Here is a 26,199-nt window from a genome sequence, read left to right on the forward strand (position 1 = left end):
AGCACTGAGATATGTGGGGTAATTTCCTTTAAAAGGTGCTGTCTTTGAAACAGTTTTATGAACTACAGATTTAAACACACAAGTGAATCAGGGTGTGTTATTCATGATCCATTCACTCGTTTATTCAATAAGTCATTTCACAAACAGCTATGGTACACCTGCTTATTTGCCAGACCCCCTTCTGCCCTCCAGTAGTACATGCAAAGAGCCCACTGCCAGGAGAGTTTAGGACGCATCATATTTAGAAGGAAATCCTGCATCGGTCAAGTGAAGACCAGAATTGCATCACGGAGACTTATTCATGAAATGATCACAATGGGTAACTGATAAACGGCAGGATTGAAATCCCAATCTTTGCCTAGATAATCTCTCTTTATTTTTCTCTTCCATTCATTCTTTCGTATTGGATTCTTGATGTTTGTTTGCTGCTTTTTCTATTTTCGTTTTGTTTTTATTTGATTGTTCTCAGGTTCTTTCACCATTTTTCCTGTAACTGTCTTCCTTTATATAAGTTGTCCTCTCATCAAAATCTCTCCCTGTGAACCATAAGGGGTGATAATGTTTCTTATAAGGACTCTGATTGATAGACTGATCAAAACCCTGAGATGTCAAGATGTCAAAAGGAACACCCACATGGGGCAGAGTCACAGACAGAAACAGTGGGGCAGGAGCTAAGATCTTCCATGAATAAAGTTGTGGGACCAGGATGTAGGCTGATGATGGGGATTTTGTCAGATGTCAAAGGATCTAAGATTTTTGGAAAGAGAAACGAGGAGAAACAACTTGAAAGTGACAATGGGGAACGAGGAGAGCATCTATTCCATTTCCTGACCCTCTGTTACTTAAGAAGCATGCAGACAAGGAAGTTTGCTCAAGAAACAGCCAGATTTATGTTAGGGCTGGAAGTGACTAGAAAAGCAATTGGAGAAAATGAGACACCAGAAACATATATCCTACTTTATATATAAGGTTCCTAGGATTCAGGAAGAGGCAGGAAGGAATATTTGGCTGTTATTGAAATAGACAAAGATATTCAAAGGTTGTGAAGTTCGAAAACTGAGGAAAGGCACGTTTGTGGAAAGGATTACATAAAGGCTGGGGCAGGCATTTTGGAGATACTAACAGTAACACCATTGCAGATTTCTATGAATAATTCAAAGGAAGAGATAAGACAAGGGGAAACTTTTAGCACTTGGCATAACTTAGGCATTTAAGTAGCAGTTGCCTTTCAAGTATAGGACTGAAAAAAAAAAAAGACCTGAGTTTAGAAATTCTGGGAGAAATCAGAATATCTGTATTCTGTGGTCAACATGGATATATATGATATTTTCTTAAACACCACAGAGGACACTTTCAGTCTCTAAAAGCTCATTCTCTTCTTCCATCTTAGTGAAGATCTGGATTCAAGACTGTTCAGCTGGTCTACATTTACCAGCTCCCGGGGCAATCAGGTGTGGCCATGTGATGGAGTTCAAAACAATGGGTGTGAGAACAATTCTAAAATTTTTAGTTATCTTAACACATTTCTGAAGTTTCTTTACAAAGTGTAAACCACTATGAACCAGTATTTTCTTTTTGCTACATTTTATACAAATATGGCATACTGTATCCCTTTGCATCTTGTGTGTGTGTGTGTATGTGTGTGTGCGTGCGTGATTTAACATATGCCTTACACGTATTCTACAGAACAAAGAAAACATAATCATTATTTGTCTTTTTTGTAATGCATGGTATTATATTTTATGGATTTACTATATTATACCCTCACACCCAGCTTTAATGGAGATCCAGATTTATTCATTAATGCAGCACACATTTATTAAGTGCCTACTATGTACTAGGATTATTTCAGACCTTTATCCGTGTACAAAACTGGTAAAGATTAAAACCTTCACGGACTTTACATTCTAGATGCAAGAGGCAGATAATATGGAAACAGTGTTCCAATCAAAAGGAAAGAACTTATTCCAGCACATGCCTGACATGTTGGCAGAACAGCAAGAAAGTCCATGTGCCTGGAGCATAGTAGGTCAAAGGACAACAGTAGATGATGAAATAAAGATCAAAGAGCAGCCACTGACAGTAGTTGGGTATATTCTTTGAGTGAAATGCAGATCCATTTTACGTTTTGAGCAGTGAGTTGATTTGACTCACATTTTTTATCACTGGCAATATTGCAATAAATAAACTTGTGCATATTCCATTTACGTATGCACAAATGTCTTCATGGGATAATTTCCAGATTAGGATTATAGGAAAAAAGATATACACGTTTACAAATATGAAAGATATTGCCCAAAATGTCACCCAATGGAGGTTGAATCATTGCCTACTGCCCCCAGCAATAAATGAGTATCTGTTTCTACTTTATATTTATCTCTGTTCCCTTTTGCTGGTATTCATGTATGTGTGTTATCATTACTTTTTTTTTAAACATGAAACAGCTTACTTTTTGCTTTTCCTATTTTCTGTGTTTGTTGGTATTTGAAAAAACTCATGAGAAAATGGGGAAGTTTCCTGGATAAAAGGTACAGTTTGATATTCTAGAAGAATGAGAGTTAATAAATAGTGTTAGGTCCCAAAGAGTTTGGATAAGACAAGGCTTAAAACATAGGAACAGATATAGGTTTGCCTTTGGTGAAAGAACTTCATGTTAATGAAAGAAACAGGTGGGGCGCCTGCGTGGCGCAGTCGGTTAAGCGTCCGACTTCAGCCAGGTCACGATCTCGCGGTCCGTGAGTTCGAGCCCCGTGTCAGGCTCTGGGCTGATGGCTCAGAGCCTGGAGCCTGTTTCTGATTCTGTGTCTCCCTCTCTCTCTGCCCCTCCCCCGTTCATGCTCTGTCTCTCTCTGTCCCAAAAATAAAAACGTTGAAAAAAAAATGAAAAAAAATAAAAAAATAAAAGAAAGAAACAGGTATGTGTAGATGCAGATAAGTTTGCTGGCTTGTGGAGAGCCGGAATTGGACGTTACTTCTCAGAGAGGTTTATTTCCTTTGTGAAATAGGGGCTTGATCATCTATTGAGAATAAAGGGAATCATGGAAGAAAAGAAAGGAAGTACAGAAGATAAAATATTTCTTGTCAGAATGAGAAAGAACATTGCCTGGTGAAACATAATTCAGTTGAAATCACTGTTAGAACACTGATCAAACAGGCAACCATGAATGCGTAGTGTCACCAGTTGGCTCAGGTGTGTGATTTTCTCCACAGTCTCAAAAGTCTATGTACAGACAAAGCGAACACAGGCAGCAAGATTTCCCCAAGGCTGGATGCTTGTAGGGCAAGTGGATGAAAAGACATCAGGTCAAGGTTGTTTAGAGATTCTTCAGGAAGAACTTAAAGTATTCAGCTATGAAACTGAAGCTAGAAAGTAAGAAAATGCATTATAAAAGCTTTAGAGAAAATTCTAGTTTCCTCCTTCCATGTACCCCTACATATCATGGCTTGTATCATGCTATATATCATCATAGCACAGCCTCTGCTCTATTAGATAAAACATTTTGACTGACATCCTTAATTAACAAAACTCATGGAAGGCAACCAGAAGGAGTTCATTTCCCCATCGCACACATACTTTTTAAATCTTTTCATGAAGAGTAGTCTGCCTTATGCCACACGATGACACCAGGCAGTGCCTCAAGATTGTGGATCACTATGAGATTTTTCTTATTTTAAGCTTTTTTAACTCTCATTTTAAGTTGCAAATGCTTAACAGTATGAAGATCCCCCCCCCCCAAGATGTGGTTTAATATGTGTGAAGTGATTGTTGATTTTTTTTTTTTCATGCTTATTTCCCTTTTACTACAAAATGCCATTTTCACATTCTTGGTAAGAGCCTGGGGAGGGAGCAGTGGTAAGGGTGCAAGAAAGTTCTTTATTGATTGCTGTTTTTAAATCGCATTTGTGACCTCAGGGTCTGACCAAAACTTAAATCTCACTTTCTCCCCTGGGGCATTTATTCCTATGGTCTTCAGAGAATTTAACAATGCTGTTGGTCTTTCATGGCTATTATTCCAGAACAGGATGTATGTGGTTTTTGATGCTTATTTGTTTGTGATTGCCCTTCATACTCGGGATCAGATGATCAACAGTCAGCCTCCAGCTTCTCTTCTGTTAAGACCTGAAAGACTTAAATGATTCCCATGTAGCTCTTATATTCAGTGGAAGTTCAGTTACTTCCCAAAAAAGCCTTGTCCCCGCCCCCCCTTTCTCTCTATCTCTATGTCTATATCTTTCCTGCTGCCTCAGGCCAATGGAAACAGCCTCTTGTCTTCAGACTCCTCAGCTACATGTCAGATATGAGTATGCTCTCCAAAATCCAAAGGATATATATTAAGCTCTTATTTATCCCATGGAAGCTGGACCTCTTATCTTGAAGAGAAAAAGAACATCTTACTTATTCCCCTTGTTTTTGTTAGAAGTTTGAAAGGGCAGGCAAGTGTTAGAGAACAAATTTCTTCAGACAATCCTCTTTACAAATTGTCCTTCTTCCTCGTTTCTAGTATTTTATATAGGTGTGGCTGGGCCATTCCTAGGCTGTGTGGGTCCTTGAGTCAATAGTTTCTGTGGGGATTTTGTCTATAAAACCATTTGATTATAAATATATATGGATATATATGGATATATATCTCTCTCTCACATGTGTCCATGTGATATATAATCATTCATGAATGAAGATTTAGAATATCTCTTTCTGTATTTAAGAAATATAAGAAAGAGAACTTATATTTTTGTTAATTGTCCAATCACAGCATGTGAATACTAAATATAGTATTCAGGCCCCATTTTTTCTTCTTCAGATCTTCCAGTTCAGACATTATCTTTTCGCATCATTCTTTTTGTCAAACACACCATTCCTGGTTAATTTCATATCTTCCATCCAAAGAAAAAGGTAGCAATACCGTTATTTAACAAAATGCTCTGATCTTTGAAAAATGTTCATTTAAAATCACTATCTATCTTCTTACCTCAAAATTTCCCTAATACCATGTATTTAATCCTAGTTTTATCATTTATACATCACGATGTATTATCCATCCTGCTGCCCATGGACACTAGACCTGGACAACAGAGAGGAACTTTGAAGAGTTTGAGGATGGCGTTCCCAAGTGTTGAGACCCTGTATTGTTCCCTGGGGCTTCTATAAACAAAGTACCACAAAATGTGTCATTTAAAATATCAGAAACGTGGGGTGCCTGGGTGCCTCAGTCAGTTGAGTGTCGGGCTTCGGCTCAGGTCACGATCTCACAGTTGACCCATGCAAGCCCCGCACCCAGCTCTGTGCTGACAGCTCAGAGCCTGGAGCCTGCTTCGGATTCTGTCTCCCACTCTCTGCCCCTCCCCCACTCATGCTGTGTCTCTCTCTGTCTCGAAAAATAAAATAAACATTAAAAAAGTTTTTTAAATATCAGAAATGTATTCTACCAGTTCTACACCTAGAAGCCTGAAATCAATGTGTCAGCAGGGGCATGCTCCCTGTGAAGGCTCTAGCATGGACATTTTGCTTCTTCTAGCTTACAGTCATTGCTGGTAATCCTTGATGTTCCCTGTCTGGTAGATACCTTACACAAGTCTCTGCCTGTGTCTTCACATGGCCTTACTGTCTCTGTGCCCCAATCTGCTTCTTGTTATGAGAACACCAGATATATTGCATTTGGGAGCCACCCTATTTCAGTATGACCTCATCTTTAACTTGATTACATTAGCAAAGACCTTATTTATGAATAAGATTGCATCCTGAGGTTCTGGATAGATGAATTTAGGGGTGAGGACACTATTCAAACCAGTGCAATCTCTGCACAGAGACCTAGATAAAGACCCAATCTGCCAGGATCTAAGGACAGCAAAGGGACATGAGAAAATCAGTTGCAAAAGGAATTTTAAGTATTTCCTTTATAAGATCAGCCCAATGGGGGCACCTGGGTGGCTCAGTCAGTTAAGCATCTAGCTCTTGATTTCAGCTCAGGTCATGATCTCAGGGTTCCTGGGATTGAGCCCCACATCAGGCTTTGCACTGACAGTGCTGTCAATGCAGGGCCTGCTTGGGTTCTCTCTCTGCCCCTCCTTCCTCTGCTGTCTCTCAAAAATAAATAAAACATTAAAAAAATAATAATACAATAAAACAAAATCAGCCTGATGTGATCTGACGCATATTCATTTTGAAGTTGCAATCCATTTTACCTCGTTGCTACACTCAAAACATCCAATTAAATATTGTGTTATAAGCATGTATGTCCAGCCAAAATGAACTTGCTATCATGTCAAGAAAAAAAGGGTCTATATAAAATAACTAGGAAGTAAATATTTAAGCTACAATAAATAACACAGTCAAGTAACATCAAAAATGTTGTAACAACAGCATATGAAAATATACAGCTCAGGGTAGTGAATGATGGTTGCACAATGGCAAATACGAAAAACCTCTGAATTATGTATTTTAAAAGGGTGAATTTTATGATGCATGAATCTCATCTCAATGAAACTGTTCCCCAAAATGGTACAAGAATCATTCTGAGATGAGGTTAATTGAAGCCCACTTTTTGGAGTAAATCCACTTTAAGATGTCTTCAAGAAACTGAAAAGTATTGGGGCGCCTGGGTGGCGCAGTCGGTTAAACGTCCGACTTCAGCCAGGTCACGATCTTGCGGTCCGTGAGTTCGAGCCCCGCGTCGGGCTCTGGGCTGATGGCTCACAGCCTGGAGCTTGTTTCCGATTCTGTGTCTCCCTCTCTCTGCCTTTCCCCCGTTCATGCTCTGTCTCTCTCTGTCCCAAAAATAAATAAACGTTGAAAAAAAAAAAAAAGAAACTGAAAAGTATAAATTGAAATTTGTAAATTAGTTTTTTAAATATCTATAACCTAAGGGGTGCATGTGTGTGTGTGCATGTGCATATGTTGTGTGTGTGTGTGTGTGTGTGTGTGTGAAATTCCTTTTTAGAAATAAGGCTCACATTTGATTTCATTAAAATACTAACATAAACTGTTGTCAATTAATTAAAATGACAACCTCAAGTTATAGATATCTTAGACTGAAGGGAGACCATAAATTTGCAAATTATCCAGTCTAATTCTTCACAGGACACTGGACTGAAACCATATTTTGCTTCCACTGAAAAAGCATATTGCTGGGGCAAAAAGCATATTGCCTCTAACTTGACTTTGGCTCAGGTCATGACCTCACAGTTCTTGAGTTTAAGCCCTGCTTTGGGCTCTGCACTGTCAGTCCCTGGGATTCTCTCTCTGTCTCTCTCTCTCTCCCTCTATCTCTGCCTCTCCCCTCGTCTCCTGCTGTGCACGTGTGCAGATGACTAGACATGGGCTCTCTTGCTCTCTCTCTCTCAAATAAATGAATAAACTTTAAAAAAACAACAACATATTGCTATCTAGTTGAGGAGAGATTAAGGCAGTGAAGGAAGGGCATTGTTATTAGGTTGTAATCTTATTTAACATCTCTATTAATCATTGAGTGGGGAAAGAGATGCAAGCTAAGGAAACAAATCACAATAGATTGTCAAGTGTTTTAACACCAATTAGTACAGACATGATAAAAAGGGACCTTCAGTGATTAAAGGGCAGCCACAAATTGAGATCCAACTCGGAAAGTATAATATGGTTGGCAAGTAGCCCTTGGGAATAAAAACAAAAATGTGTAATTGTTTTTAAGGTCATCATTCCAAAGATACATGAAGGATATTCAGTGAAAATGAAAAAACAAAATCCTTACTTTTGCAATAAAGATTTTAATGTCAGTTTTTGTATTTTAATTTGTAATTTAATTTAATTTTGTATTTTAATTTGGTTTCACTTTAAGTTTTTAAGTAGGACATCTTTGCTTTTAGATAGCTTTTGAAATTCATGGACAAAAATTTGCCTCTGGATTCATATTTTTTTTCTTGCCATAGACTCAAAATTTGCCATAGAGAATGATAGGGAAAAAGAATGAAAAGGCAAAGACAAAGAAAGAAAAGAAAAGAAAAGAAAAGGAAAGAAAAGAAAAGAAAAGAAAAAAGAAAGAGAAAGAAAAAAAGAAAAGAAAAGCAAAGAAAAAAAAGAAAAATTTAAGAGGATTACAAGCAAGTTACCTTCATTGACCCTTGTACAGAAATTAAAATAAAAATTTATAAATACTCAATAAAATATTTGGAGTCACTTTGTCCTACAATGGGTTAAGAGAAGTGTTTGTTTGTTTGTTTTTACTAGAGATACCTCAGGAAATGAGCTTTCATTAGTTTACTAAACAATTTTTAATGGTTTGCAAACTACTCAGGATAGATCTAGATTTGAAATTTTAACACAACATCCTCAGTTAACAAAAAACCCAAGCTAAGTATTTGACATAGAGAGCATAATAAATGTAAGCCAAAACAGGAATATTTGAGCAAACAGTACCTTGCAGATGTAAAAAATGTCAACAGGACTGCAGTGGAGTCACTTATGCTAAGCCCCATGGTCTCCAAACTAAGAGACTTAATTTAATTTACAGTTTCAGAAATGGAACCTTAAACCACTGAGTTAGGAGATACCTAATCAAACCTAGTGAGGTAATATGTCTGATACACCCTGAATGCCCTAAAAGAAAGTGATCTTACCAGGACCAATCCACTTTTTGTTAAGTATAACCTCCTAGTCTGGTTCTCTTCTGCCTATAAAAGTCTTTTATTTTGTACAGTTCAAAGACTTTTCTAACTGCTAAGATGGGATGTTGCCAGATTCATAAATCCTTATATATAAAATCAATAAGATCTTTAAAATTTACTCAGTTTAATTTTTTTTAACACAGATAACTCCGACAGTACGTGAAGAAAGAATGAATACCTTTTCAGGTAATCATTTCAATGTGATTTTAATTATTTGCTTTAGGAAGGGCTTCAAATATTAAGCTTTATACTTTTATCATATATTTTGTCATAAACATATAAAGAAAAAGAATTAGTTTCAAGACAGAACTTAACATTTGCGTGCTAAAAACCTATCTCTATAGTTAAAAATTTCATGCTTTACATGTCTGAGATGATAAGCCTCAAGAATAAGTTTTAAATATACAATAGTAAAACTTATCACATATATGATATGGGCCATTTTTCCACATCTGAATATCTTATATTTGGTAGTTATGGAAACTAGCATCCTTATAAAAATTATAAAGTAATTATTTCATCTTCAGAGTATAGACGTCTTTTAGAAAATTTAAAATAATGTTTTATAGGAAAGAATTATAAACAATAAAGAATAAAATATTTTTATTCTAATCAATCTCAATAACATTCATATTTAACGTTACTTAAAACATTGATTACTTTTTATTTTTAAAATTTTTTAATATTTATTCATTTTTGGGAGACAGAGTGACAGAGTGCAAGCAGGGGAGGGGCAGAGAAAGAGACACACACACAAAATCCAAAGCAGACTCCAGGCTCCGAGCTGTCAGCACAGAGCCCGACGCAGGGCTCAAACCCATGAAACGCAGATTACGACCTGGGTTGAAGTCTGACACTCAACCGACTGAGCCACCGAGGCACCCCTCATTTACTTTTAAAAGTGAGAATAATTTCACTGGAGTCAAAATTACTCCAGTAAAGTGTTCAAATAATTGAAAGAGAAGATATTTTGAACTGTCTTACAGGAATCAGTTAAATTACTGACTTTGATAATTTAGAAAAACACAAAAGTACAGTGAGTGTATGTTGTAAAATTGAGTAACAGCTGCATCCAAAATCAGTCCACAGTGGCCCTGATTTACATCAGCTTCTGTATCCCCTGCATGTCTGTACTGTGTATGGTCCTCACTTTGAAGCTAATGACAGCATGAGAGCAAAGAAGAGATAAAATGAGAATAAGAAGCGGTGAATTTTTCAAAGACAACAGCAGATGGGTAATCTGTATTTATAGTCATTCACCCAAAAATACGCCTGGCTATACAATGAATTTTATCAACTGAAATTATTTTTGAATAATAATTTAGCTTTGGATAACATCTATTCTGCACTTTGGGAAGTTGAAAACTTAACTTGTACTTTTGCTCTAAGAATGGATCCCTTAGACAATATCAATTATATCTTAAGAAAAAAAGAAGAAGAAGAAGAATGGCCAGGAAACAAAGCAAAACAAAAAGAATGGACCATAGGCAGACAGAATTATGCTTTGGCCTTAAATTCTCATTTTGTCCCACTCATTCTATTTCCCCATACATGCATTCAGTTTTGTCCAGAATGACATCAAAATGTGTCCTTTCTTCATATTTTTCCCTTAAATTGTACGTTTATTTTAACTCATTCTAGAATATGACATCCCTTCAGTTTCACGTGAGGTAAGATAAATATTAATCTCATTTCACCCCCTTAGCACAATTTGGCATAAATCCAAATGCCTCTTGGCTTTATATATAAAATGAGGGGCCTTGGTTCCTTTTAGGCTCCTAAAAATGCAGAGTGGTGGTCTCACAATGGAAGTGGAGTGCTTATTAGCATGGAGATAAGGCATATTCGAGCCCAAAACTATTGCCATCTTCCTGGTGCAAATTCATTGTTTTTCCATGGATCCCAAAAACTTTAGAAAGATTTGAGATTAGGACAAGCTTTCTGGAGTCACTGAAGACTGAACTTTTGTCAATTTGTGCCCATCCTAATTCAAACACCAGAACTCTCACATAACCCCAGGTAGAGAGGTCACAACTGCTAGCATTCTTCCTGGCTTCTATAAACAGATCATCTTTGTGTACCACCCTATGAAGGGTTCTAAGCACCTTAATTCTTTATTTTTTTCTTCCAAGTTTTTATTTAAATTCCAGTTAGTTCACATACAGCATAATATTAGTTTCAGGTGCAGGATCCCGTGATTCATCACCTACACACAACACCCAGTGCTCACCACAGTAAGCACCATCCCCAGTTTCCCATCACCTATTCAACCCATTGTGCCCTGGCCACCTCCTCTCCACCCTAGCTTATTCTCCATAGTCAAGAGTCCATTCCGTGGTTTGCCTCTCTCTCTTTCTCTCTTTTTTCCCCCGCTATGTTCATCTGTTTTTATCCCTAAATTCCACATATGGTATCTGTCTTTCTCTGACTGACTTATTTTGCTCAGCATAATACTTTCTAGCTCATCCATGTCATGGCAAATGGCAAGGTTTCATTCTTTAATGGCTGAGCAATATTCCATTGTATGTGTGTGTGTGTGCGTGTGTGTCTGTATACAAACACACACACCTCTTTATCCATTCATCAGCCAATGGACATTTGGGCTCTTTCCATAAGTTGGCTATTAATGTTGCTATAAAAATCCGGGTTCATGTATCCCTTTGATCAGCTTTTTTTTTATATGGTGGGTAAATACCCAGTAGTGCAAGTGCTAGATTGTAGGGTAAGCGCCTTAATTCTATCTGAAAACTATGACAATGGATTTATTTTTTTCAGTGACTTTAAAAGATGAAGTAATTGAGGCAAACACTAGTTTGCAAGTCTAATGTGAAGATAATTATTTACATATTTACACATGATGTAAGTATAATCGGAATAAAGATTCCACATTCAAAAGTTGGTAATGATTTTATAAAAATAAGGATAATAAATTTTATTTATGGATTAACTGCTATATGCCAGGCACTGTATTCAGTTCTTAGATGCATTAAAACAATTAACACTAGAATCTTGTACATAACAAGGCCACTGTGGATCTGGGTATCTCTTTAGGACAGCTGCCCTTGATGTTTTCATGCAGTGATCCATTCAAACAAAAGGGGGATGGGAAAGAGGAATGCGTGTGTCTGTGAGTGGGGAGAGCCACGGACACTGGTGAGCATGAGGAGTCTAACTTCGCAGGTCTCAGTAGAGCTTGACTCTGCACCAAACTTGATTCCTTTTCTTTCACTTTTCTTTTACTTTGGATGCTTACTTTGTGGCATTGTGACTGAGTTCTAGCCATGAAATGGGAGTACTGGTGATAAATTTCATTCCCAGCCTGTTTCATACACAGTTTTCAGGCATAGTCCCCCAGGTTCTTTATTCTCTTCCACCATCTTTATGTATATAAGCACAAGGACCCTAGAAATCGTATTAAAGATGGACCAGACTCAACATGGAAAAATTCTGGATCCCTGAGTCAATTCTCAGAGGGAAGCAGCCACAGTGAGGAACACCCATTACATACATTAGTGAGGAATACATTTGTATTTTGTTTCAGCCACCATAACATTTATAGTTTATATAACATAGCTTCCTCATGTCATTAAATCTACATGTATATATATTTTTCAAATTTAACACCTCTGAAGTAAGGATGCATCAGACAATCAAAAGTGTCTTAAAATTATTTGATAGCATTCTTTCCTTCATTATAATGTATTGTTAGTTCTCATAGTCAATAATGTCTTAGATTTCATGACATATGGTAATTCACAGGTTTTCTTGATATTGAAATCCATGATCTTAATCATTACCTACATTATATATCTCCTTAAGTGATGGACTACATTGCATAAGATAGCTATCTGGTTCATGATACAATGCTTTGTTACTAGATTTTTACTTCAGAGTGTTTTTTCCTTCCTGTTCAGCAAATCCCCTAGAAAATATAAACATTATTGTAGACATCTTTTCTAATTGCATTCCAGGTGTGTAGGTGCAAATTAATTTTTTACATGTATTTTCTGCTATTTAGAAAATCCAAAGCCCATGATATAATCTGAAAATAGTCCACACATTTTCCAAAAAATAAGCTGCCATGTGCTCCCAAATAGAATAAGATTTGGCATGAATTAAAATGATTTCTACCATAAATTAGAGTTGAAGTCCCCATGGTGGTAAAGGCCACATGGTTAGCATGATAAGAATATGGACTTTTTTTCCTGTGATATAATAGCTTTGTGAACTTGGAGATGGTGGGCCACTGACGCTAGTTTACTGATCTATAAAATCACAATAATATTTATTTCATAAGATTATTGTGAAGATTACGCGTAATATGTTAATAATAGTTGCCCAGTAAATGCTAAATCTTCCTCCCCATCCTTTTTGACATACCGGATTTTCAGTTGAACTTTTACATTTATCTGATTTATGACTTAAATAGATGAAAGTGAATGCAAAATTAGCTGCAATCTCACATTGCTTGCTTCAATGAAAAAAGTGAAAGCAAAACCAGACCTTTTCCTGTGTGCCTCATTAGCTCAGTAAAATCTAATTTTCTCTAATTTCTTTCACTTCCTATGGGAAAGACCAAGTGATTATTGGAATTCATAGTCACATTTCATGATCTTTTCATACCTCTGTAGATTTTTGCTTTGTGAGATAGAACCTGAATTTGAGTTCAATTTCAGACCACATAGGTGAGGAAGGTGAGGGTATATTTTGAGGAGAAATGACAAGAGACTTCATCACTCACTTGCAAAATTTTCTCAAAGTTGCTAAAACCTCACAAAGGAATTGGACACAAAGGAATTGGACACATTCTCATAGCTATGGACAAAGAAATAGGCCATTTCCAAAAGCAGAGGCCATAACAATTCCTCTGGGGTAGCTATACTTCTATCTTTCTTACATGGGGAAAAATAAACTGCCGAATTGGATGGCCAGATATCTGTGAGAATGCCTCCTACTTACTGTGGGCTAGCAGGTATAACTAGAAAATCCATTTTTACAAATAGTTATGGTGCTGTTTTCTCATAGTGCCAGCAGTTTACAACCATCTCAGATCCTGTAATACACTGATGCCAAGAAAATTCGAGAGTGGAAACTTTCTTTTTCAGAATTTATTAATGGAAAAGCTGTCACAGAAAAATTTTCCACTGCAGATCTGGAGAGAGATGTCACTGTGTACTGTGTCTGATTTAAGAGCAAAACAATGATTATAATGAGTTTCTCCTTAGAAGGAGTGCTAATTTAAGGAACTAATGTACATTTCAATGATATTGGAAGCAAGAAACATTAGTAAAAGATGGCAATGACTATGGTTTCATTAGACGAGGACTTGACAGTCTCATCATTTGGATATTAAGAGATGTAAGACAGCCAAAGACGGAAGAGGTTGTGCTATTTTTTAAGTAAGGCTTTTATCAAAGCGTAATACATATAATGTATAGCATGACATATAATAATTATATATATATGTATATATACATATATATAGACAAGTGCAAAAATACCTGTACAGATCAACTATTTTCATGACTGAACAGACTCCTATAATCAACAGTCAGATCAAGAAATAGAACATTATCAGATATCCTCCATTATCCCTTTTACAGTCACTATCTCCCTTCAAAAAAACACTTTTCTGACTTTTGTTATCACTTAGTTTTGCTAGTTTTCAACGTCATGAAAATGGAATTATATAGGGTATGATTTTTTGTGATGATCTTGCTACATTCAATGTTATATTTTGAGAAGAATCCATTCAGTGGGTTATTCATGCTCATTGATTTCTAATATTCCATTAAATGAACACATAATGTCATTATCCTATTATTAATAGGCATTAGGGTTATTTCCATTTTGGGGTCCTTTCAAATAGTATTGCTATAAATATCCTTATGCATGCCTTTTGGTGAACATATATGCACAATTTTGGGAGTGTATTCCTAGTAATAGATTACTGAGTCAGGATATACGTGTTATAAAGTTAATACTTAAACTTAAAATTTAAACAGATTTTCAAAGTGGTTATATCAGTTTGTACTTCCAACAGCAACTGGTTATAGATACCACGAAAAATAAAACAAAAACAAAACTTACCCACCTTAATGGAAATGAGATAATATGTTTAATTAGGCTTTTACTTTGCATTTCCTGACACCCTTTCTTACGCTTATTGACTCTGAACATACTCTTTTGCAAAATACATGTCCAAATCTTTAACCTATTTTCCTATTTTGTTTTTGGCCATGTAGTAACTGATTTGTAGTTCTTATATGTTCTAGATATAAAATTAAGTTTGAGACTGTGGAATTTACTGATCATTTTAGGGAGATCGATATCTTTACAACACTGAATCTTTCAAATTATGATTGCAGTCCATGCTTTCACTTATTTAGGCCTTGTAAAATTTCTCTACTAAAAATGGGCAGATTCGTAGAAAGAGGCTTTGCCCATCTTTCATTAGATATATTGTTAAGTCTTTGTGACTTTTTAATACTATTGTAAATAGTAAATACTATTGTAAATGGTAATACTATTAATGTAGATTGATCCTCCAGTGGAATGTTGATTAATGGTAGTGAGAGCCTGTGTCTTTTTGGTCCAGCCTTTGAGAAATTTCACTAGAAATTATATATTAGTTAATTTTTGTAGATGCAATAATCAGGTTAAGGAAGTTTTTCATACTTCTTGAATGCTAAGTTTATTTTTAAAAATATAAATGGCATGAAATTTTAGTAAATATTTTTATACATATTAAGATGATTATATTTCTTTTTCCTTCAATATGCTTGTCACTGTGGTTAATTATGTTGGGAGATTGTTGACACCTAACCCAGAATTTGATGTAAGAAATGCAAAGTAGTTATGGTATATAATCAAGTTTTATATATTATTGGATTCTATTTGCTTACACTGTACTCAGGATTTTGCATTTATGTTCATAAGAGAGCTTGGCCTCTAATTTTATACCTTTTAATGTCCTCATCAGATTTTGTTTTCAAAATTATGCTGGCCTCATACAATGAGGTAAGAAGTATTCTCCATTTCTCCATTCTCCAAAATAACATTTAAAAATATTAGTGTTACTTGTACCTTAAAGGTTTGACTAAATCATCACTAAAACTGTATAGGGCCGGTAATGTTTTATAAGAATATTTAAAAATACAAATTCAATTTCTTTAATAGATACAGGACACTTATGGGGTTTTTTTTTAATCCTGTTTTTATTTTGGCAAATTAACTTTTTTTGCTTCTTATTTCTCTGTTCCTGACTGAGATCATGTTTTTTCTATCTGAGAATTTCCTTTGGTATTTTTTTTTAATTTTTAAGCATAGTTCTGCTTTTTTGCTTTTCTTTTTTTTTAAGAATTTTTTTCTGAGCATAGAATTATAGTTTGGCAACTATTTTTATTTAGCACTCTAATGACTGCATTATATTTTCCTCTGGTTGTGATAATTTTTGTTTAAAAGATAGTTGATGGTGTTGTATGTTGATATTTTAAGGTTAATATATCTTTTTTCTCTTTCTCTTTCTGGTTTCAAAATATTATCTGTCTTTGGCTCTCAGAAGTTGGCCCAGGGTATGCCTAGTCACAATTTGCTTTTATTCCTTAATGGTTGGAATTGTAGATTTCTTGGATATCTGAGTTGAAATTTGTCATTGGTCTTGGAAAATCCCAGGTTGCTATTATATCTTGAAAAATTGCTACAGCTTAATTTTCTGTGTCCTTCTAGGAACACTGTTATAGATACATTAGTTATTTCATTGATATACGTGTGTGCACCCACACACATACACACACATACTTCTTGGTATATTCAATTTTCCTTTCTGTATTAAAATCTGTATATTTTCTGTTGATCAGAGTTCTCGATACTCACTTATTGAATTTTTCAATACTAGTATTTTAATTTGATGAGTTTATATAAATTCCAATTTTTTGAGAAATTCTCCATATTTTATCTCTCTTCCCTATATATGCCTCCATTTTTCTCTTTAATATCCTTGCCTGATATTTCTAAAAGCTGTTTTATTACCAATGGGTCTGTTTTCATTCTTTTCTATTGACTTTCAATCATTTAGTCTTTCTCTTGGCATGTTTTGTTAATGTTTTGAGCAATACCAGACATTAAACTAAAAGCATTTTTAAAGCATCTAGATCAGATTACCTTTTCTCTAGGAGGTTTACTCTCTGCTTTGCTAGACAAATAACAAGGAAGCTGGCCACCTTACTCCAATTAAGCACTGACTCGGCTTGAATGTAAGTTGTTACTTTGGTAAGACTTCCAGTCCTGGTCTCCTCCACCTGCTACTAGGTCACAGTCTTTGAGACGTTCTACCTTAGATGCTTGGTCTTTAAAGTGTCATCTTTCTCCATTGATCTCTGAACTATTACCTCTTAACTCTTCATAGCTAATCAACTGCTGAAAACTCCATCCACATTGCTCAACCAGGTTTCGTCAGCTAATAAACCCATCAAAGTTATCCTTCATTTCTGTTACAATGTTTTTTGTTTGTTTGCTTTTATCTCTAGCATTTCTTTTTGATTCCTTCTTATGATTTCCATCTCTCTGTTTACATTGCCCATCTGTTCCTGCATGCTGTCTTCTGTAGCCATTAGAGCCCTTAGCATATGAATCATAATTGTTTTTAAATTCTTGGTCTGATAATTGCAGCATCCCTGTCTGATCTGGTTCTGATGCTCCTCTGTCTCTTCAAATTGTGGTTTGTTTGCTTGTTTGCTTGTTGCCTTTTGGTATACCTTGTAAATTTTTTCTTGAAAGCTCGATATGATGTACTTCAGAAAAGGAAATGCTATAAATGGACCTTTAATAATATGGTGGTGAGGTGTGGGGGAGGGGCAAGTTCTACAGTCCTATCTTTAGGGCTCAGTCTTTTAGCCAATCTGTGACTCTGGACTATGAACTTCACAAGTGTTTCTCGGGTTTTTTACTCCCTGATTAGGTAGGAAAGCATGGCTAGAGTGGGTGGGGCTTAGTAGTTCTCTTCCCCAGATCAGTGAGACTCTGATAATTCCCCAGCAGGTTAGGCTACCCTTAACTAGTTTCCTTGTGGGCAGGCCTTGTTAAGAAGAGTGCTCTGGCATATTTGAAAACGGTTCCTTTTTTACTGTCCCCCTGCCTGAAGCCCAAGGGGATTTTCTCTGATACTCAGGCTCTTGGAGGAAATTCTTGTGGGAACCCTCCTATGACAGGATCCCCCTGGAGTCTTTAACTCTCAAAATTGTCTGCTCAAAGCTTCCAGCAGTTTGTCAGTTACAGCTCAGGTTTTCCAATCTGCTGCATTGGCTCCCACTCTCAGGCCCTGAATCTGTGCTCCAGGAAGTCCTGACTCCTGACATTTGCCTGTCTCTCTCCAAACTTGGGGGCACTGGCTTGCCTGGGTCTTCCCCTCTCTCATGGATCCAAGAGGCATCGTGGCCAGTTCAGTCTGTGCAGCTTTTTACTTGTCATGATGGGCAGTCGTGACTTCCACCCTCCTTCCATGCAGAACCAGAAACTGGAAGTCCTTAGTTTGTATAGGATGCCATCTTGGCTTTCTAGACCGGTCTCTGACTTCAGAATAACTCAATTATCAAACATTGGAAAACTGAAGTGTCTGACTCTGTTCTTTGTCTCTCTTTTTTTCGGTAGAACCTGATCCCCAGTACCCTAATTTGTGTTCCTTTTTTGTTATTCTGTCCCTAGGAGACTTGCTAACACTCTGATGTTTTCCAGACTCTTGGGTGCTATGTCTTTCTTTGCGTGTGACTTATACCCTACTCAGACAGGAGGAAAAAAGAAACTGCACAGTGTTGCCACACATCTCCAAAAGGTTTGCCTTCTTGGGAACTTTGCTCCCTTAAGTCTAGGGCTGCTTTGAATTCGTCCTTTAATATTTTAAAACGCATACACATACATTTAAGTACATTTCGAAGTGTCTTAGACTTTCTGATCTTTGCTAGAAACATGGAATTGCTAGATGTCTTTTTATAACTTTGAGAGATGGCTACTTAGATTGTTTCTAACATGCTCTTTGACACATGACATTTTTTTCTCAAATTATATGTTCATTGTATCCAGAAAGTTCACCAAGTCTCACTTTCATTATATAGTTCAAAATATTTATAATTTCCATTGTGATTTCTTTTAGACCCAGGTTATTTAGAAGGGTTTGATGTTTTTTAGGCATTTGAGGATTTTCTAGTGATCCTTTTATTATTGGTTCCTAGTGTAGTTCTACTGTGGCCAAATTACTCTCTTCCCCTTCCCCTTCTTCTTCTATCTAGAGAGAGAATGTTAATGTAGAGATCATGACCTGCGCCAAAATTTTGGTGTTTCAAGCACACTGGGAAAGAATAGATATTCTTCAGTTGTTATTGGTGGCATTCTTTGTCAATTAGGTTCAATTTTTTTTTAAATATGTCATCTCATCTTCTATATCTTTACTGTTTTGTTTTTATATTTTTGCTCTATTACCAAGAGAAATATGTGAACAGTTTCCACAGATTTGTAGTAGTTTCTATTTCCCTTTTAGTTCTATCAACTTTTTTCTTGACATAGTATGAACGTATGTTAGTATATGCATGCAAATTTTGAATTGATGATTCTGACTGATTGGCCCTATCATCATGGTGGAGTATCTTTCTTCAGCTCTGGTAATTCTATCTGCCTTAAAGTCATCTTTGATGTTAGCATAGCTATACCAACTGGTTTACTGCTGTTTTGTTTAATTCAGTATAGTTCCCATACGTTTGCAATACACTGTGTGCTTTTTTAAGATTTTTTAAATTTAAATTCCAGTCAGTTAACACACAATGTAATATTAGTTTTAGGTATACTATACAGTGATTCAGTGCTTCCATACAACAACACCCAGTGCATTTTGCAATGATGTGGGTGGGCCTAGAGAGTACTGTGCTAAGTGAAATAAGTCAGTCAGAGAAAGATAAATCCCATATTAATCTGCTCATCTGTAATTTAAGAATCGAAACAAACAAGTAGAGGAGAAAAAAGAGAGAGAAGCAAACCAAAAAACAGACTTAACGATAAAGAACAACATATACTTTTTTTTTTAATTTAAAGTTCGTTTATTTACTTTGAGAGAGAGAACACAAGTGGGGGAGAAACAGAGAGAGAGGGAGAGGGAGAGAATCCCACACAGGCTGCACAGAGCCTGATGCGGGGCTCAAACTCACGAACTGTGAGATCATGACCTGAGCCAAAATCAACAGTCATACTCTTAACTGACTGGGTCATCCAGGCACCCCAGTACTGTGTGCTTTTTAATTTCAGATATGTCTTTCAGATATGTCTATATTGAGATTATATTTTTTAATCCAGAGTGATCATATTTTATTTGATTATTTATTTTCCTTAGAATTACTAGGGTTATTTATATATTTGGATTTATGTGTATTTATTGAACTAGAATTTTTTCTCTTCTTTCTTGCTTATTTTGGATTGATCAAGTTATTTTAAATTTATGTTTCTTCCCTGTGAGACTCTTAGTGGCAGACTTCTTTTTACTCCTTTATTACTCAAGAGACAGAACATGAATCTTTGTCTTAGTAAGATTTGCTATAAAATGAGCACTTTCACTACTACCCTCAAGATGCTAAAATTTTTAAATAATGTGGCATCATAGACTCCCTCCTACCTTTAATTCTATTGTTGCCAAACATTTTAATTTAATTATACATATAATTCAAACAACAAACATTATTATTAGTATTTTGTATATTTAGGTTTTTTATTGTTCTTGGTATTTTCTTACATTTCCATGATTCTGTTCAGGGTAAGAGAGAAAAGCTAGGAATTCAACACAGGAGATAAATCAAAGAAATTGAGAAGGAAGGAAAGAGTATTAAAACCCATTGATTTACTACTACATGTCAGGGATTGTGTACTGTGTTAGTGACAATAAAATTAATCATTCATTTCCTGCATACCATAAGCCAGATGCTATCCAAACTCTCTATATCCAGTACATTTTTAAAGCTTTAGAAACACCTGGAATTTGGTTTAGCCCCTTATGTATACATGGAAATAAGGAAAATTCCCCTTTCAGTCGTCATGTATATAGCGTGTCCTTTTATGTGCTAGGAACTGTGTGACGTGCTGGGGATCTAGCAAAGAAGTAAACAGGCAAAATCCTGGTCAGTTTGGAAGCTACCTTCTGGCCTCAGGAGATAGGCAATAATAAGAAACAAGTTGGTATATGAATGTATATGTCAGTATATGCATGAATAGTATATGATGTGAGAAATCATGGTAAGTGCTATGGAAAAAAAAAAGTATACATTTGGTTTGCTATTTTATATAGGATTGTGACATCACATCAGAGACAAAACTTTGATCGAATTACTGAAGCAAGGGTTGCCTGGGCGGCTCAGTCGGTTAAGTGTCCAACTCGATCTCGGCTCAGGTCATGATCTCAAGGTTCTTCAGATTGAGCCCCACCATGGGCTCTGTGCTGACAGTTTGGAGCCTGCTTGGGATTCTTTCTCTCCCTCTCTCTCTGCCCCTCTCCTACTCTCTCTCTCTCTCTCAATAAATAAACATCAAAAAAATTTATATTCCTGAAGAAAATATCAAGCTTGAAAAATCAAAAAAGCTCAGAAAAAGTTAAAAATTACAAAAATTTGTAAAACTAACAAAATGCTGAATTGGTCTCCTCAATTACAAAGTCTAGGCTTATTTCACTGGTCCATAGAGGTAGGAAGACTAGAGGTAGGATATCCTGGGGCGGGGAGGGGGTCGGAAATCAGGCCAGGAGCTAATTTTAGCCTTTTCCATATTAATATTTTCTAAACCCATCGTCTAGTTTCCTTATCTCATCTATTCTGCTTCCTTGCTTAATAACAAGGAAAATTATTATTTTTCAAAATCAATATACATAAGATGTCCCAAAAATCTTAATGCAATTCTAAACTTAAACAGATAAATAGATACATCTACCTGCTTATTCATATAGTCAATCTTTTCACGTTCTACATGAAGAAATAAGGATACAGACCTTTTAGATTTAGTCAGGACGCCTGGGTGGCTGAGTCAGTTAAGCATCTGACTTCAGCTTCGGTTATGATCTCAGGGTTCCTGAGTTCAAGCCCTGTGTCGGACTCTGTCCTGACAGTGTGGACCCTGGAGTCTGCTTCAGATTCTATGTCTCCCTCTTTCTCTGCTCCTTCCCCTGCTCATGCTCTGTCTCTCTCACTCTCTTTCTCAAAAATAAATAAACATTAAGAAAATTTTAATTTAGTCAAAATTCACTTAAAAATCTCTCTGTTTTCTTGTAATCAGAGTTGATCAATACCAATTAAAAATGCATATTTTGATGGGGCGCCGGGGTGGCTCAGTCGGTTGAGTGTCCGACTTCGGCTCAGGTCATGATCTCACGGTCTGAGATTTCACGGTCTACGTTTGAGCCCTGCATCGGTCTAAGTTTGAGCCCTGCATCGGGCTCTGTGCTGACAGCTCAGAGCCTGGAGCCTCTCTCTCTGCCCGCCCCCCCTGCTCATGCTCTGTCTCTGTCTCTCTCTCTGTCAAAAATAAACAAAAAAACATTTTTAAAAAATTCATACTTTGATGACAAAAACCAGTGAACTTTGCTTTTATGTAGGGAAATGTCAACCAATGAAAGGCCAAACTGCAAGCTGCATAATAAAATATGTGTGTTTATTTGAGGTCTTAGGGATTGCAATCAGGAGACACAGATTCCATCAATCTTGAAAGTGAGCTCCAGAGAGACACAGGAGGTTAGAAATTTTGAAAAGAAAGGAGGAAATTTGTGGGTGTTGTTTTGAATGAAATGTGATTGGTGTTGGTATAGCTACAGTTAATACTAATCTATATGTGACTGGTTGCTAGGGCTAGTGTTAGGCACAAAGTCCATTTATGTCCATTTTAACGTATAGTGGGCGCCTTGGTTTTTAGCCGTGTTCAGTAAAAATTCTGAGAATTTGAGACAGAAGACATGCATTACCCCTGCTTCCTCAATGTCCTCATGGCTTCATTTTCTATAACCCCTTTGGAAAAGCTTTTTCCATTTTATTCTATTGTCAGAGGAAATATAAATTGTGTGTTTTTTTAAGTTATTATTTATTTATTTTGAGAGAGAGAGAGAGAGAGAGAGAAAATACCAAGCAGGCTATGCACTGTCAGTGCAGATCCCAACACAGGGCTCAAACTCACAAACTGCGAGATCATGACCTGAGCGTAAATCAGGAGATGGACATTTAACCCGTTGAGCCACCCAGGTACCCTTATAAACTGTCTTTTAAAACATCTCCTATTGTTTATATGTTTGTCCTCTATCTCTCCCAAAACATTTTTGGAAAGTTTTGTTGCTGTTGTTGTTGTTGTTGTTTTAAACTCTTGTAAAGTGTTTTACATGGAAAGAATCTCATTGCTGTGGAGAGGCAAGAGAGAGCAGAACTAATGCAAGAAGCTGAATTCCATTGAAGAGCAATAAGGAGAGTAGTCAGATCAAATACAGAACACCCAGTTAGACGTAGCAAATAAACAATGAGATGAACAACAAATCAGTCCCAAATATTGCATGGGACACACTTAGGCTAAAAAAGTATTTGTTTTTATCTGAATTTCAAACTTAAAATTCTGGATGTCTATTGGTTGAATATAACAACCCTAGCAGTAAAAACAACTCATAAGATGACCCAGAAACGGAACCAATTTAGCACAAAGAGAACTTAGAGTCAGAAGGAAAGTAGAGCCCCATGAAACGGGCCATCTTCCTACTTTCTGTGGCTTCAAGAGTTTTGAATGCCCAAAAGTAGTAGATGGGATATTGGAGGCTTGGGGAGGAGGGGATGGAGACAATCAAATCTAGCTATTGGGTATGGGGGCAGGAAATTTCACTTGAAATTTGAAGTATTTTTATGTAAAAAAAAATTATAATAACATTCCTTCCCCTGAAAGCAGTATGTTGATTGAGTTTCCTAAGTTTAATTAATTGATTGAGCTTTATTATCTCTCTCTTGTCTTAATCTCTTTTCATAAATACTTCAGAAGATTCTTTCAGCTCTATTTTTGTATTTCGTAGAGGCAAATTCACACAGAAGTGCAATATGAGCATGACAAATCACTCTTGAATGCCACCTACCTACCTGATCTCCAAAAGATTCTAAATAGAACAGTTTTAATAAGGACCGTTGATCATTATGGTGACTCTTTTAGAATTTAATTATGATATATTTTAATTACATGGCATATTTGAGACAACATCCCATATATTTACCAATTGATATTTTCAAATATAAACAAATATAGATGTATAAAACCATGTTGAAGTTATACACATAGAGTAACATGACTTAATGACATTTGTGAGCAAACTCTCCTGTCTTTGAAACCATATGGTAGAACCATAACGGTGTGTTACGTAGAGATTTTGGGTTAAAAAGTGTTTACTGACATTGCTTGAAGATGTAAGACCAACACGAGGCAATAAGGAAACACAGAAGTAATTTTACAAAATTGTAAGTTTATAGTGATACCTTGTTGAAATGATTCAAGCGTTGACACAGATTACTATGACATGCAGTATTATTTGCTAGTTATCTATTCATTGGATATATTCATTGATTGTGTTTATCACTTAGTCCATTTCACTGAGGACAGCTGAGAAGGGTGATCTGCATCTATAATTAAGCTTAGATTATTCATTTTTCATTTTCCAATGTCATAATGCATTTCTCATTCATATAAAATTTCATCATTTGGGTAAAGTATTTAAATTTTTTCACAACTAACATAAAAATACACAAAATAATAAAAACCAAAGCTATATGGAAGTGACTATAATTATTAGTAACTGTCAAGTAGGCATTAACAAAACATAAACTTGTTTTTACACAGCAATAGAGGTTTCAAGTACACTAAGCTTGTCAGAAATGTTTAAAGGCAGTTTGCATTTATATTCCAGTGCACTGCTTCTAAAGGTCATTTTTTTCTAAAGAAAAAGACAAAGAAGATCCGTTTATTCATATATTACCTTCTCATCAAAACCAGGACTGAGGCTTCATAAGGGAATATGATATTGGTGACATTTTCTAAGACAGTGTTATCTATTTTTACCTGGATCTTTTAAAGTCTCAGACTTAAGAGGTAGAAGAAAAAATAATATCTAACATTTAATATTTTGCCTACCTGTGCTTCTATCACTTCCACAGGAAATAGATTTCAAGACATATATTTGAAATATATCTGAGGAAATATTGAGGAAAGAACTATTTACCAAATGTGGGCAGTTAAGGAACACCAGGAAGGTTGACTGAAGCACATCAGAGCTAGCAAGAGATGCGAGCTGCTAAGACTCAGATCAGAAGAGGCAAGAGGATAAAGCAATTACTAGAACCCGGAAAATGTCATTACAGTAGTAAGAAGGGGCTCTGAGCGAGCAGCTACAGTGTTTAATGGGCTTTGCAGGAGTCCGAGGAATACACACCCCAATCTCAACTTCCTCTTTCCATCACATCTTTTGCAGATGCTTCCCATTGGTCACACCCAGCCCTGGGGTAAAGGAGCTCTTTGATGCAGTCTATATAGTTAACTTCTCAGGAAGCAGAATAGAGTGGGAAGGGTGAGGAAGAGATCTGGATAAGCAAACACAAATATCCAGCACCACCCACCTCTTTTGCTTTGCAATATCTATTGTTCTTTTTCTGGATGAAAAATTTGTGTACCCATACAATATATTTATTTCATTTTATCATATTTAATCACAGATGATAGCACTACAGATATACTCCCACATAAAATATAAAATTTTGGCCACTGCCATTGCCTTTTGTAAAATCATTTTTTAAGTTTATTTATTTTTAGAGAGGGGAAGGGGTAGAGAGAGGAGGAGAGAGAGAATCTTAATCTCTGACAGTGCAGAGCCCTATGTTGGACTTGACACATGAACCTTGAGATCATGACCTGAGCCAAAATCAAGAATCAGAAGCTTAACAGACTGAGCCATTTAGACACTCCAGGCACCCCAGCCACCACCATTTCTTTTTTTTTTTTAATTTTTTTTTCAACGTTTATTTATTTTTGGGACAGAGAGAGACAGAGCATGAATGGGGGAGGGGCAGAGAGAGAGGGAGACACAGAATCGGAAACAGGCTCTAGGCTCCAGGCTCGAGCCATCAGCCCAGAGCCCGACACGGGGCTCGAACTCACGGAGTGTGAGATCGTGACCTGGCTGAAGTCGGACGCTTAACCGACTGCGCCACCCAGGCGCCCCACCATTTCTTAATAAAAGGAGGAGGGAAAGAAACAATTAATATAAAACTTGCCTTTAACAGTCATATTTCTGAAACCTCCATCTTTCAATATGTGAGAAGTAAGGGAGATGATTCCTTTTGAGATACCAAATAAAAGCTGTGCTGTCTACTTAATTGTAAGTTTACAACCTATTCGAAATATGTAGGAACCACAGCCTCCCCCACCCCCCAGTGGAGTCCCAAACCCTTAGACCTCCACTTCCTGGTTCTTCTTTGCCTCTAAGTTTTGCAGGCTTATTTTCATGGACTTTGCAATGAGCATGCATCAAAGAACACA

At 36.4% G+C, this 26,199-nt stretch overlaps 1 pseudogene; it reads left to right on the top strand.

Annotated features, from left to right (window-relative positions):
* Positions 1–719: 719 nt before the first annotated feature.
* Positions 720–26,199, top strand: part of LOC122469997 — a 78,209-nt pseudogene continuing 52,729 nt past the window's right edge.

This window comes from Prionailurus bengalensis, chromosome D3, assembly GCF_016509475.1.
Source record: "Prionailurus bengalensis isolate Pbe53 chromosome D3, Fcat_Pben_1.1_paternal_pri, whole genome shotgun sequence".
NCBI lineage: Eukaryota > Metazoa > Chordata > Mammalia > Carnivora > Felidae > Prionailurus > Prionailurus bengalensis.